This window comes from Homalodisca vitripennis, chromosome 5 (genome assembly GCF_021130785.1).
Source record: "Homalodisca vitripennis isolate AUS2020 chromosome 5, UT_GWSS_2.1, whole genome shotgun sequence".
Taxonomy (NCBI): Eukaryota; Metazoa; Arthropoda; class Insecta; order Hemiptera; family Cicadellidae; genus Homalodisca; species Homalodisca vitripennis.
In genome coordinates, this window is record NC_060211.1 from 117,512,543 (window position 1) to 117,529,135 (window position 16,593).

The window sequence follows — 16,593 nt, forward strand, 5'->3', positions numbered from 1 at the left end:
TTGAACCTTTGGTTCCTGTTGGTTTATGGTAAACACTATTGATTTTGAGGTCAAAAGGTCAAGGGCATTCCGTCCGTCTGTGTGATAACTCTTGACAGACAGGTCTTAGAGAGCTGTGTCGGCCTCTCGTCACGCTCCCATGCGACCTAACAACCACTGTAAGTATATTCAATTGTTTACTAGTCCATTAAATATTCTGCAGTAAATTTGTTCTTATCGATGTATCTATCAATTACATCGAATATAAAATCTGCAATTGCTACTGTTTTTAATAATTTTAGCTTTTGTGAATGATATGAAAATAATATTATATTAATATCTTTTTAATATAATTTTTTTAAGTGTATATATTTTACTAATGTATGTAAAGAACAGAATCAATAAAAAATACATAAAACTGCATTGTAAATTAACAAATTGTTGTTTGTATAAACAGTTTCAAAATACAATAAATTTGTTTAGTAATGTACTGCTAATTTTTAATTATGCATATTATTAGTATACTGTTATATTTCACAGTAGTCATAGTGAAATAGATGACTCGTACAGTTTCTCCCCACTCCTCATTGGCGAAACCGCTTTGACTTGGCTTCACTTGCCGCTCGCGTATGTTCAGTCATTTCGTCATTTCGTCTGTGGTTTCAGCATTATTACGATACGATAAAACAATTTGGATGAAAACTGTATGACTTTAACCAAGAAGACACCTTACAAAACCGTTAATTAACTGTATAACATAAAGTTCTCAAGTGCAATATAAAAATTGGATTATTAATCATGAAAGGGCAACACCGTGCTTATCATTCAAAAATTCATAAAATTTAGGTTTTTTCAATTTATGAAATTAATTATAATAGTTTAGATGCCGTAATGAACAAAATCTACTTAGTGTTCATAGATTGTTGTAGTAGTATCATAGAGTACCTGATGACAGCATCGACTGTATTATCGCAACTGACAGGGAAATGTCAACTGTTGCGTGCCACTCCTTAGTAACGCAAATTGCAAACATTAGCACTATTACAAACTCGCGAGCCGGTATGTGGGGCTGCGTGCTGCTTGCTGGGCTGTGCGAGAACCCGATGGCTACTCACGCGTGTTGACACGCTCGTGGCGAAATTCCTTAGCTCGCTTCTCTCCAACTCCGATCGGGCAGCCGCGGCGACACGGTTTCGCGAGTAGGAATTAATACCAGGAGCTGGCGACAAAGAAAACCGCCGCACGGAAACCGCGGACCCTGGGAACCGAGCCGGCTTTGTTTCTACTGCGATCGTTCGTCAGACGTCACGACTTACAGTGGAAGATTCTTTAAAAACGAATGACTATCTTCATGAAGGTGTCTCAGAAGATGAATCAGACTGGATGTCTGACCAAAAAAGATTCAAAAGTCAAGTACTCTTCAAACACCTCTATCTAGTGGTACCATGTTCTTCAAAGACATCAAAGGCTTCATTTTTATAAAACAAAGACCGATGTTTATAAAAACATAACAATTCGTGATTATTGTGATAATATTATATTGTGATTATATATTGTGATAATTTGTTCCGCGCGTTAGTAAAATTGTAGCGCTTTTAAATCTACATCATCCAGTTAAAAATCGAAGTAATATATTCTGTCAACATTCTTATCTTGAGCTGGAACTAGGATGATGATCCTAGTTGGTGGATTATCAAACCGGCTGATTCACGAACCGTTTCTACCAGAATGTGGATTATCAAAGCATAAAAGTGATGGCAGATTGCAGTTCTGGGGCAAAATTGCTTTGTTTATTTTGACTACTATTGAGTTTAGTGTTTTTTTATGTACTTTTATGATATGTGCTGTATAATTGCGTCCATATGAGATCTCGTTTAGTAGCTGAGATATAACGGTGAAGTAGTTCAGTGGGATATATACATAAGTGGTTCTCGCCTTGGGCTCAAGCGTATACCACAGGATAGTTGATGTAGCGTTACACAGCATATACTCGTAGACAGTTACTAACAATTAAAATGTAACACATTTAAAATGTGTAAAAAATGTAACTCTGCTTTAAAATATTTAAAATTACAGAATCAAATCCTCTCCCGTTCAATGCTCGGCATGTATTTATTAGAAACTCTGTTCCATACAAAGATGACTTAATTCTCTGATTCTACAATAGTTGTAAAGACGTTGAACAATTTAGCCACATTTTAATTGGAAAATGGGAAATATGCAAAATCGTTTAAAATCCGCGAAAAATCGCACAACGTGCGTTTAGAAAACTTTGGTGAACAATAATGCAAAGCTAGATTTTCAGGTCCTGTATGGTCGTTTCATCGTTGAGAAATATATACTTATACATCTCCAGGATGATGGTGTCCCATCTGTGGTGTGTGGAAATGCAGTAAATCTACGTTTAACTGAGGTAAAGGTAGCCATTTTTCAACCATGGTGAGAAGTGAAAAATAAGATCGTTACTGAATAAGTCAACTATTACACTATTTCTGAAGATGAACTCCTCACTCGTCATTGTTGCAGGCGGAGGCACGAAACAGCTGTGCAGCTGCAAGTAGTTAACTCTTGTATGGTTTCGTAACCAGACGTTGACACAAAACACGCCAGACAGATGTTGTAGAAATATTTAATACTCTACAATCACGCCAAAGGGATGTTTGAAGATTACATACGAAAATATGCGAATACATTCATATGTTTTTAGTACACTGAGGATATCCTTTAGACAACCTGCATTTTCGATTTGTTCACTAACGGCCAATACCGTTCAATTTAATATTGGTGACGAGAGAAACGCGTTCAAATATTATTTCAGCCTTATAAGATATGAGACAGCCACAACTTAATTATTTAATTTAATTACATTTGAACTTAACAAAGTGAAGAACACAACAAGATTTTAAGATTTTGTGCCCATTTTCATGATGGTTAACAATATTATTTTAGTTAAAACCGGGGTGCCCCATGGATCTATCATTGGACCACGTCTTTTTTCCATTTACATATACAATCTTTCTAAACGCATTAGTAATCATACACATAGTATCACGTTATTTGCATTTGTCACAAATCTTACCTTTCACAACAGAAATTTTCAAATCCTCATCTTCATAGTCAATTTTTGGTCATATCTTTTTTAAGGATTGGTTATCCGCTTACAATTTTTACCTGAATAGGTATAAAACGGATTTGTGGAATTATATTCTCAATTTTCCAAAATATATCAAATATTCTCAAATGTATTAATAATTAATTGGTTAATATTATTAATAGTATACTAGTCTATAACGTTCTTAGTGGTAGATCTAGATTATAATGTAATGGGACTTCAATAACATGTTACACATATTGTCAAAATAACTCAATTCAGAAACTTTCCCGCCGACGTATCTTTCTTTATTTGCCTCGTTTGGTGTTCTTAAAGGATACTTGGGCTAATTTGAGGTACGGGATTTTAATATTTTGAATGTTTTTTTTGTACCAACTTTAGTATAACTTTGCCAGTTTGTGAAGTTGCCTGATAATGGAATCATTGATTCTGAAATGCCTCGCAAGAATGAAATTAATATTGGAAAATGTGTATTTATTTACGAGTGATATTAAGTTGAAGTTTTTCCAATGCTCCAAGATTCTTCATTCATAACCTTTCCTCTTCAGAAAAGGGCTTGAGGGTCGTCTGGGAGATTAGAGCTGACTAAAGCTAGATAAGGCGTTTCCGATGAGGTGCGATCCTTACCCTAGCCTATCTCTCTTTATCTTTCATTCGTAGTAAGAAATTAGCTAATTTTTATTGACTTATTACATTAAGGATATATGAACTATGTTATGGCTGTATTGAGTTTAATCAAGAATTTGTGCACAATACATAATTTTGATTGAAGAGCGCTCGGAAATTGCTGCCTGTCAGCAATCACTTAAAACTTCCCTTTTAACAGCATACTGTTAGAGTATAATAGGTTTTAGACTTTGTTACAGAAAAGTTAAAACTGGACTATTCTTCTTAAAGCACGCTTTATTTTAGTAACTAATTGATCTAAGCGTAACATAAAATATTAAGAACTTACCTCACAAGGTATTTGTTATGTAAAGTTTCTACTATAAAACGTATTATTTGTTTATCAATTTTACGCTCAACGTAAACAAGCTATTTGATATAACAGAACAATGACTGTTGCGAAAATCCTGTGGGAAATTCCAGCAACAGTGGTGGAGTATAGTGGTGGAGGCGGTGGTAACCGCTGTAGAGGTGTAGAAAGTGATACAGTTTGATGTTGGCGCTGGCGAGGCAGACGTGCTCACAGGATAGAGAACAATATAAAGTTCACATGGAATTGCGTCACAGGTTGGGAGAGTGCAAGTGGCCCGGGGGCACCACGACCAACTAACCGACCATTTGCATATCCAAGCCGCGGCCGAGTCGGGTCAGCAGAGTCGCTGAGGGCTCATCTGTGGTCACACACAGGCGTTGTTGCGATATCCGATACGCCTTACAGTGTGCGTCGACTTGCGAAATTCACTTTATACTTTTGTGTGTGGAAAGGAATACCAGTTTAACCACAACCAGAACTACCAGACGTCAAAGTCTCCCTATGCAGACCAGCAGCACCTGTCCTCCCCCTCCCCCCCTCGTCACGCTGACTGCCCTCGACCAATTAACATAGTCTAGCCCTGCTCTGCTCGACTCCTGCTATCTGCTGTCCAACAGCGTAGTTCCGCTTCCACCGGCCACGTCCACCGCGGGTTGTTGCCCGACGTCCCACTCTAGAGATCCAAGCAGAATTTCCTCACAGATCAATTCTTCCAACACCTCAACATCTGAACATGTGAAAACGTTAATGCAGCCTCCCGTCAGCAAACATCTGTCCTCCGTAGTTTTCCGTTATAATGCCTCCTATAATTTACTTTTACAGTTTAGTTCTGAATTAAACATTCCTTGAAATGGAGATAGACTTTTCTCACATGAGGGTCATTGTTAAATAGACAAGTGGATAGCCTCCATCTAAACATTCATGTATCGATTCCATGGTTAATGTCAGAGACGGTGTTTTTACAGCATATCATGTCTTGCTAAGTACATTTACTACACAATGGATTCTATAAAGCATTTTTGAACACCAAAAGCAAAGTATTCAAGTTTAGACGGTTAAGTGATAACTAATGACCAAATCACGAAAGCTGATTGTGTGTATTTTAGGTTTTACGTATTTTACTATAAAACCTTCTATTAACAGGTCTCAATTGGGTTAATGGATTTGCTATATGGAAATATACTTTTACTGTCAACCAATAACGCGTCATAATCAACCAATTTATATACCGGTACCTTATATTTAGTTGAGTTTAATTGTTGTTAATCCATTTTAATGGTTAAACATACACCTAACAGATTATGTTGCATCGTGTGTTTGTTCCTGATTGTTCAGATGAACAACGCACTTGCATAAAATAAAAAAAATAAATGGTTCGCTTGTTGGTCTTTGTAAGTTTGCATTGCTTTTAAATAAATTTAATACAAGCATGTGTACGTTTTATAAAATGCCATGCGTTGTTAATTACGCTCTTGAATATATGTAAAATCAAGTTTTATAAAAAAGAACTCATAATTAATAAACTCCATTATCCATATTACATTATGAAACAATCTTACTTGTCACTTGAATGATTCCACAGATCTCATTAAAAATTAATATTTTCAGTCTCTGGTTGAATGTATTTCAAGTTCATAATACAGTACTTGTTCAGTGTATTAAATATTTAACTAGCTAATTCCCTCTATTTGAATACATTTTAAAATTTAAAATATGTGACTTGCCCAACTGAATTGATCCTTTGTTTACATATTAGGGTGTATAGAATCATTGAAGCTAGAGGGAATGTTAAAGACTCAGTTTGGAAAGTGAATTCAGTTTTTTCCAAATTGGTAGTTAAGATTTCAACGTAGTCCTGTAATTATCCTCCCGAAGAAGACTTTCGCCCGGGCGGGCGGGCGGCGGCGTGAGAAGCACGTGTGCGTGTACAGCTGGAGCTGTGTACACAGACTGCCTGCCTCTCCACCGACTCTACTCTAGCATGGCGGGCACTGCTGTTACTGGTTATATCTGTAGATAATACAGTAGTAACTCGGCTATTATGTATATTGTCATTGGTTGACAAACTCGATCACGCATTTCATATTCCTATTCACTTCACAAGTCTTTTAACTGCGCAGACGCCATAGTAAGAATAGTCTTGATGACCGCAGTCGATGACAATTAATGAAGTTCTATGTTTAAGATCCACGATATTTTTTTTACAAGGTGCCACATATACTTGTTGTGAGTACACGTTCAGCCAGCATTGTTTTCGGCGGTATATTTGCACAATTTAAACGAATTTATCACGTAGACCTGTCAATGAAACAGTGTAATTTTGTTAAAGTGCAGTGCATTGCACCTCTAAATTATTCATATGAAAATACAATTACTCAGATTTGACTAGCTTCCAGATCGGAGTTTTTGTAAACAAAGCGAGGACTAATCAATGTTGTGAACAGGACGCGTTTATAACCGAGTATAAACAACTTTGTGGTTAGAAAAATGCAACGTTCAGAACTCAAGTATGATAAAAACTGCTTGAAATAAAGTAGGGCGATGGTCTGATTTGAACCATACTAATTTAATCTCAATAGTAAGAGACATACTGTTACTGACTGATACCTTGAAAAGCCCGCCTGAGCACATCTACATCTGAAACTGAAACGAGACAAGTGTTATACTCGTAACACCGCGTTCATTTACATAATTTCTTCTGATCATGATCTGATATGTAGATTAATCAACGTGTAATAATTCCTTTTTGGAATCTCAACCATCACAAGTGTCAGCGCTATGCCAGATGAAGGAGGCAGATATCGTGATGGTCCTACTTGATATTATCGTTACGCTTCGCATCTTTTTGATGTCGGAAAATAATAAAGGTTTTGAGAGTAAATTGGGGATCGATTTAAATATATATTCATTTGGAGCATAGATAGTTTTGTTGAAACCATCACCGTTTGGATGTCCATCAACAGTGACAAGGTTCTCAATTTCTACCTTGGGATTAATAGAGTTCCGGAATAAAAGCACCCTCCAGTATTTTGAAATGTTTTGAATTCTCTGCTCTTGATAAAAACTAAGAATATTTTGGAGTACATTTTGACAAATTTATCTCGATCTGGTCATGTGACTCATTACGGCAACTGGTGGCAGCAACTGTGGAACCTGTATTGCTTCAGTTGCGTGTGTAGTCGAGTATTGTTCTTTATTTTGGTGAACATGACCCGGTTCCAGATTACATAAAGAGAGCGGCGCGGCGCGGTGTGGCGGGCGGATCGCACCCGGATCATCTTGCGTCAAACATCCTCCCGTGATGGTGGCATTACACCACAGGACCACACTCACACAACACTGCAGGCAGCAGCCTTACAGTCCGGGCAGACAATGGACTCAGGTAGGACGTGACCACACCCTCGGCGTTTGCATCACGTTCCTTATTGTTTTATGGAAGCTTCCTCAACAGTTCTTGAGTTGTGGTAAAGAACGTTGTTACTGGCGAAGACGGTAATGCCAACTTTGTTCGTATACAAGAAATAGTTGTATTTGATCCAAAGAAACGCTTGTTAGTTTTCGAGAAATCCTAAATTAATAGGCTATAAACATTTCGTAATAAATCTTTTTGGACATCGATTCAGTCGAATATTGCACAGCGATAACCTCATCTTTCTGCACTGACTGTTAGGTTAAATAAAAAACCTAATCAAGAGGTGCTTGATTACGGAAATGCCTTATACTTAATCAAAGTGGGAATTCCTGTGTAAGATGAAGTTTTATCGGCTTGTCTAAAACATACTTAATCAATCAATTGCACTCCAAATTGCTTGTGGAATTTTATAAGTATAAAATACGTTTATAAGTTTAAAATATGTTTATAAAAAACAAAATCAAACCTAGAGCTCTCTCAGCTTTGTTTTACTATTGACCTAAAAAGAAAGGGTTTTGCGTAATTTGATTGACCTCCATGGGAATCGAACCCGCGACTGTCGTGGTAAGGAGCCGCAGCCTTACCCCTTCTTATTGATCTTATACTTATAACGAGTAATGTTTCAAGTGCAGAGGTTAGAAGCCGTAGAAGTGTGCAGTACCGTAGTTAGTACGGGACATAAGCTTCGAAGGCGACTCGATCCGTTTGTGCCGACCAACGGTGTCTAAAATAAAAGCCGCACATGGGCAGTTAATGAACCCAGTGCCATTACTCAAGGAGCAATAAGGAACACTTTCTCTGAGACAGAACAGAGAGCCGCGCATAACTGGACGGGACCAATTACCGAAGGAAAGCTCGCGTCTGTCTATCCACTGTTAATGACACATCGGATCTGCCCGGTCCGGCGGTCTCTCTCTAGACAATAGAGACATCACCTGTTTTTACAATCAGCTGATGTGGACAAAAGGCAATCCGCCGGTGAAGTCGCTCACTTATGTCCGGTTTCACCTGTCGATGTTTCGGCTGTAAACTGAAGAAGTTAGGTAACCATTATTAAAATGTACCCACCGAGACCGCTGGCTTCCCGGTAATTTGGTTGGAAATTACAGCTGAGCAATTTATAGTGGTTTTTCGCGAGCCTAAACACTTTCTAAAGACTGCAAATAGCTGAAGAATCAAGCGTGGTTAATAGCGAGAAATGGGAAATCGCGTAAGAAAGAATGCTCGAGCTTTGCCATTTATTTTGTAAATCAGTACGGAAATTACTGTAAAGTAAAGCTATCTCAAACTGAATTCCACAAAAACGTTGTACTGAAATCTGTTACTCCAATTTAACGCTTTAATATCAAATCTATGTACGATGCCGAAGTAATTAGGCATTAAATATATTAAGTTTACGTAACAGAATTCTAGGTTCCAATTTATGTTTATATAAAATGTAGGTATTCTATGTTTTCATGTATCTTGTATTATACGTCAAGGAGCCTACTGCATAAAGAAATTAAAATTGATCGCTCTTAGTGATGTATGTGTAATAAAAGACTATGGTATTAGGTCAATTGTATAAATATATGATTTTATATTGCGAGTTACAATTGGGTATACATATTTCAGTGTTAAAGAATTTATGCAAACGCAAAAGGTCATACTTGTTTAACGATAACTTCACACAATGAATTTTATACGATTTTCATGTGTTTTTTATTTAGGCCCTAACATTATTTTGAAGTCTGAAAAGAATGGTGATGTAAGTACCAGTACGTTCCTCGCCAAAATGTGACCATGAAAACTATAATCAACTGGGCAGTGAGTTGGGAAGTATGATCTGCCGGTAGTAACTCTTTGGACTCTGTATATTATCAACTTTAGTTCAACACAAAAATAACTAAATTCCACACAATAACGATTTGATTACGACGTTTATGTGCACAGGTTATTTTAGCTTTCCGGTATTTCACCATGTGAAACTTGGCGATTTTCATTCATAAGTAAACAAATGACTGTCACATTATGCCTACAGTGTCTAATATCCATGTCAGGTTGGACGTGTGGCACATGGTTGACATCACATGCACTTACACCAAGTTGGCACCTGGACTCTAAAATGTCACCCGCATGACATGTGACACGTGCCGCGTGCAGGGTGTTGTTCCTATTGTTGCAAACCGTGACTCGGCCTTTAACTTCGATCCCTTAAAGTTGAAATAAAGACCGACAAGTTCTTCATAAAATTATGTCGTTATCTGTCTGCGCGATAACTCTTTTTAGGAATGTTCTAGAAACTTTGTATGAAACCTACGTTTTTGTTTTTATCCAAGGAAGCACTGTTATGATTTTGGGGTTAAAGGTCCGAAGCACAGACCACCCGGCTGCCCGTCTGTGCCTCTGTTTTGTGCTTTTTTGTTACGTTTTTTGGATCCTTCAATTCTACTTAGAATCAGTTTGTTGGTAGTATAGTACATTTATCGTCCTAACCTCTGTTATAACATTACATGATAGGAATGTAACGACTGTGACGTTTTAATTAACAGTCAGCAACTGGAGATGTAAGAATACAGCCTATTCTGTCACCTGAATATGAAGACATATCTGTTCTTTAAAATACGAAAAATTAGACTACTGGCCGTAGCAATCCAAGAGGACAGGTGGCTTTATTTGAATTTATTTATAAATAACTATGCAAAATGTGCATAATGGAAGAAGATGTGAGTAATTATTATAATCACAATGTCATCACCGTTGAAGGTAATACTAAAGCTTGAGTGCCCAAGGTGAGGGATATCGCTCAAGTAGACAAGTAGCTCAGTGTGAGTTCTAGGGCTATGAACCCGCACAGAGCGAGGGCAGTTGATCCCACTCCAACCTTACATTAGATTGGTTTGTCTGTCGTTTTCTCATTTCCATAATAAGTGTGAATGTTGATGCAAACACCTCCAAAGTGGCGTTACTCAACGGTCAAATTGCACTTTCGAAACCGAAGACTATAACATCTCAATCTCTTCAGAGCCGCGGCCGCCTCGCAGGCTTGCCCAATTTGGTCGGAAATGGTTTCCACTCGTGATAAGTTACAATATCTCCATCTACTGGTGTATAGTCGTGGGATTTAAGGTAGAATCCCTCTTGTACAATAACTGTACGTTTATATCTTTGCTGTGGATGTTCGTTTAGTTTTTGTAATAAATCAGGATTCGTGTCTTTACAATAAATTCCAGAATTATACCTGGAAAATACACCAATGTTTATAAATCAATGTATCGAGTTGTTTTAATTTAGTTTCTAAAAAATAACTAATAAAATATCGCATAAATGGTACATAGGGGCTGTTTTAAAAATACAATATGTTGCAATCTTAGTAAATGTAAATTAGTTATATCGTTTTCTTAATAGAAATGGTCCCCTCGGCTTGTTCAATATAATATTAATTTAATATTATAACAGTGCAACCAATATACTTTATAAAAAACGTTATTGAAACATTGCACGTATTAAAATAATACATATTTTATAGAAATTGTAAACGATTGTCACAGAATCGGTAATATTTCATCATCTTCAAGAAATATAAAACAAGTAGTGAATTAAAAACCACTGGAGTAAAATAAGTATTCCAATTAATTGTGAAATGTGCACGTTGAAATCCATAGTTATTGATATGTCTTAATGATATCACGTTATTGGTATTACGTTACAACATTAAGTTATGTAACCTATGTTCTATAACAAAGTTTTGTTTTGTTGTTACAAAGACTATTCCACAATTGTGCACGTGGTACATAAATACCATTAGCTCTAAATAATTTATTTATTTGTAACTAAAGCAAAGAATCATATCATCTGTATACTGAATTAAATGTGTTAATAATGAATTTTAAAAATTAACTGACTGACGTAAGAAATAAAATAGGGCTGAGACTCGACCTCTGTGGCACGCCACATTTTTATTGAATTGGAAGTTAATTGTTGAAATGAATTATTACTAAGTTTATTAATTATAAAAACTTCTGCAGCTGTTCATCGGAGACAAAAAAATGACACACTTAGCTTTTTTAGTTTACTATTGCTTTGCTCATTACAAAGTAGAAGAGCGGCGCAGCGCGGCGGACCGTGTCTAATCAGTGGATGATGCAAGTCTTAGCGCTCGCTACTCCCGTCATTCTGTGGAATGCGGCAACAGTGACTTACCGGTCTATTCATCATTATTTCGTGTCTGTACCTTCTCCTAATTCCAACTACCATTTGACATGTACTAGTTTACACTATCACTTGAGACATGTAGGACATCGTAATAAATAAGACCTTTTCTATTTTTAAAAGAAGATGATACGAGATAAGAAATTTGAATTGTTTCATTAGCTCCGGTTGTACGTTGTTGTTTTATAATGATAATTAGGCTATTTAGTGTTAAAAGTTACCTTTAATAAAAACTCAATTTATCAGTCTGAGAATCTGTAGCGTTAAGTCAGTTTTCCTTCATTTGCTTATGATTTTCCAAAGAATCAGGAAAGGACGGACACTGATTTTCCAAATACTTTTATGTTTGACAATAGTTAAATGCCATTACAAGATGCCGAATAATAATTAATTGACATGGATAATTAATAACCCTAGACGTTTGTTTTAATCAATGTTCTATTGAACGTCAATTCTATAATCCTTTCTATTTATAAATATAATAGGCGTTCTCCGTTGAACTATCAGCAACAAGTTTAATTTATTCCCATTTTATAAACACAGGCATAAGTTACGGCTATTTCTAAATTTTTGGTTCGCTGGCTTTCATGGTTCAAGTTGGAGATCTCACTTTATTACCGTTAAGCCACTGATGAACCACTGGGTACCTCGCTAAAACACATCGAATTCACTGGTATTGTAAAGGCCTTCGTACTCTTGTAGTTTTCTGTTTAAAGCTCATTGCTGGCGGTGGATGAAATTGCAGAATAATAGGACATCGTACATTAGCTATCATTATATTTTACAAACGATGTAACATAATGTAAAAGTCCAAAAACCTGTTGTATCCATGTAGGCATATAATTGTAGTTGGATTTAAAAGTGCAGGATTAATAAAAGGGTGGTTAATAATGTACAGAGTTCCTGAAAATGCAATTCTATTCTTTCCTTACACCTATCTCCAAGGCGTGACCATATTATTTCCGCCAGTGAATGTGAAGGCGATGCTAGCCAAGGACTTCAGTCTTCTGGCTCCTGATATGGACTTGAACGTTTATGACTTGACAAGTATCTCTTTACGATAAATATGTCTTCGCATTTCAGTCCGCCAACAGGTAATTAATGTTATTCAATAATAAAATAACAACTATAAATCTAATCGTTGAATGGTGTAAAAATTATTAGAGCGAGTTATGTTTACTACTTAACCATAAGCCATGTTAATGATTAAATAAAACTTAGATTATAGAACTCTTTCAATTAGCTTAAGCCTTATTTCTGTGGCATTACGGTAGAATTGCAAGTAGTAAACAATTTATATCCCTACTTAATTATTATGAGGTATAAAATTGCTTTACGATGAAAATGTTACGCATTACTCTAGTCTTTATAATGTCAACTAATACATTTACTCTGGAGTCTGGACGTTCCGCCCTGAAGGCTGTTAACCTTTGATTAAAGCGCTACCCGGTGTAATTAAAAAGAACTAATGAGTCGAAGATGTACAGTGAGATAGCGCCACTATCGCTATACTGTGCTGTCTGATGCATGTTACGTCATGTCAGTGCGAGTCATAATGCTTGACATTAACCGGCCTCATGTGAAACTACTCCGCATTGCTATAAACTCACACTGTACCGCGACCTACTCACGCACATTAAACGCCGATTTCCTGCCATATGGCACTACAGTTTATGATACTTTTATTGTCATAACCTTCCTTTATACGTTCGGATATAATTGGCACTGTTCGTTGAGGAAGCGAATGTCCAATAATTATGCAAAAGACAAACGAACCATTACATAGCGGCTGTCGCAACGGCCAGTGCCCGCCGATTGCTGTTATGTAAGCCTGAAGAGGTCGGTGCTCGGAATTGACGAATTAACAGAGTTTTCAGTTGGCACCGACTCGGTACATTCTAAGCAAGAGGTCAGACTTTGGCCAGAAAGTGCAATAGAGATTTTCAGGCTGCCCTATTGGACAGATTGATGTTGGGTTGTCCAAATTCGGTGAAAGGTGACAATTGCAGTTCTCAATCTTGTAATTGGTGGGTGAGGCAAAACAGTTTGAGCTTTAGGTCGTGTTTGTGGGTTAATCAGAGTTTCTGAGCCAGGTACGTTGTTCTTGTAGTGTGTTGTACTAACAGAACTAGCTTCATAGCAGCTTCAAGTAGAACAATTAGCACTATTTACTTTAAGTCACTATTTAAGAGTCTACAATTAATGTTTATAAAAGACTGATATGTTTGGTTTTCGCAGTTAAAATTGAGGACATAAAAACATACTATTTAAGTTACATACTTAAAAATTTAACATTAAAAAAAAAAACATTATATAAAATTACAATTTTATATACGTTTTACAATACTTGAAACTTTGTTACAGTCGTATTATATAAAAGTATATTACAACTCATTGATTACAAAAAGACACGTTCTACATAAGTTCAAAGAACCTTGTGAACGTTCATGAAGGCTAGGGAAAATATAAGACAGAGCAAGATTTTATCTACAATCTCGGACGTAATATGGGCTTTCACAATTTATAGGGGTGTCCAGATATATTAATATAATTTAATATAGTCTTATTAAATATTTACCGACGGGTAATATGAAAAAATCCAGCCCTATAAACTGTACAAAAATTCCAAGGGAATCGGCGAAATACATTTATTCAAAATTATAAATTTACCAGTTTTCTGTAATGGCCACAGTTAAATATCAATATATATTATGTAGAAACTACTGGCTGACATTCGTAGATAAAGTAGGATGTTGGGAACTGACTAAGTCGGTCATAGAGGAAATCTTGCCAAATTTTGCTTGAAACAGTGTATTTTTTGCAAAGAGGACACTAAATAAACCTATATATCCTAATTTCAAGTTTGTAGAACTTGATATTTGGAATTGTCAATAATTATCAAGTAATGATACGAGTAGTTCGTGTGGTTTACCGCAGAATACACAGTGGACCGACCTTGACATAGGCTGAATCTTGATTTAATCTTAACCTTTTGGACTTAATTGGATAAATGCAGTATAATTTTGAAGTTTCTAGCAAACGTTACTAAAGCATAAATAATTTTCTTATTATTTTTAATTATCAAGTATAACATTTACAGAATTTAATTACTTAATAAAATATAATTAAAAATAATCCCCAAGAAATTTAACTTTGTTCAAACATAGTAAAACAGCCTACGTGTAAAACGGCTAAAATAAAAAGGAGTAATATTAATTCAGTGCATATGAGCTACTACCAAGACAGTGTAATTTCATATTTGTACGTTTTGCAGTGCAGGTATACTTTCTAACCGTATAGTAAATTATTGTTGTACGGAAAAAATGTCGGACGTAACAACTCGTAGCCTGATTGCCAAACTGAGCAATTCACACCCAAGGTCGATGGAGTAATATTCCTCGATTCTCCGTAAACATCAGTGTCCAGAGATAGGAGAAATCCACCAAAATGTTCAATCATCAAGGGCTACTTCTTGACTGTAATAAGTTTTTGAGAAGATTTAAAATTCAAGGACGAAAATCTAATCTAGCGGCCTTCACTTACTGATAAGTCCATGATTAGGAAAATTGTATTTTAGTTACATTTTAATTGTCCTAATTAAATGTTACAAACTATATTAAAGCATTGCATTGTCATCCATTGTCTACTAGGTTCGTTTAGTGTGTGTGTGTTTCGGTATGTGTTACTGTAAAATAATAACAAACATTTAGGACCAAGAGAGTTATTACATTTGTTCTACAACTGCCTGTAACCACTAAAGTGTGACGTGAATGTTGTCCGGGCTAAAACTGCCATTGACGCCGCTGTTGGAGATTCTAAATTTCCTGTTTTGGTGGAGCTAGTCATAGGGTTCCAGTGATTGGAATTTCTCTCAATGTCAATCGTACACTTCAGAGCCACTCGGATATACATCAGAATCTTTGTGAGGGTAGTGGACTACGCCCTTGTTTAAATTTGTGAGCTTGTACACCTAGTAGTAAGATGGAATAGTCATAGGAGGTTTCAATTCTGGATTGTTTACACCTTTCAGGTAAACCTGCATTGTGTAGAGCAAAAACTGATGTGCCACTTAAATTGGGCAACTGTATGGATTGAGCAGGACATCACTATTTTCAATATTGAGATAATGGGGGTAGAAGGATGGGATTGATATGTCTAGTCTACTGCGAAAGATGATTGTTGGAGTGGGTGGAGCTCCCTTATAGAAAAGCTTTTCCTGGATTGGCATGAGGAACTGTTGTCCCCTGTCCCCTTTCAGGGACAGAGGTCTTCCCTTTTTCAAAGATGGCGTGACAGATTTATCCCGCTATACCTCCTCATGTGATCTCGACAGAAAGCTGCTCCTACCCCTAACCTTACCTATCCTGAATATCCTGTCACTCCGGATGCAAGAGAAATGGTCCTTTTAGGACTAAGTGCGATGCTTTCTCATTTATTGTCTTAAGCGAACCAAAAAAGATGGAATAGAGTGAGAAAATATGATATAATTCCTTACAATGTTAAAAATATTGGGGATTATGAAGTGTTGGCAGCAGAAATTCAACCCATAGACATATGGCTACAATGATGGCGTGGGTATTCCAGTCTCGGTACAACAAAACGATATGATTTGCAGTCTGCAGAGATTCAACCCATAGACATATGGCTACAATGATGGCGTGGGTATTCCAGTCTCGGTACAACAACACGATATGATTTGCAGTCTGCAGAAATTCAACCCATAGACATATGGCTACAATGATGGCGTGGATATTCCAGTCTCGGTACAACAAAACGATATGATTTGCAGTCTGCAGAGATTCAACCCATAGACATATTATGGCTACAATGATGGCGTGGGTATTCCAGTCTCGGTACAACAAAACGATATGATTTGCAGTCTGCAGAGATTCAACCCATAGACATATGGCTACAATGATG

At 36.6% G+C, this 16,593-nt stretch overlaps 1 protein-coding gene across 5 annotated transcripts in view; it reads left to right on the forward strand.

Moving 5' to 3' along the window:
• Positions 1-16,593, forward strand: part of LOC124362804 — a 134,989-nt gene that overhangs the window by 46,613 nt on the left and 71,783 nt on the right. The window contains exon 1 of one of the 5 annotated variants that reach the window (XM_046817617.1): positions 13,472-13,766. The exons of the other annotated variants lie outside the window; for them this stretch is intronic. The gene's annotated coding sequence lies outside the window, so the exon portion shown is untranslated. Of the gene's footprint in view, positions 1-13,471; positions 13,767-16,593 lie in introns of those variants that run through there. 5 annotated transcript variants of the gene reach the window in all.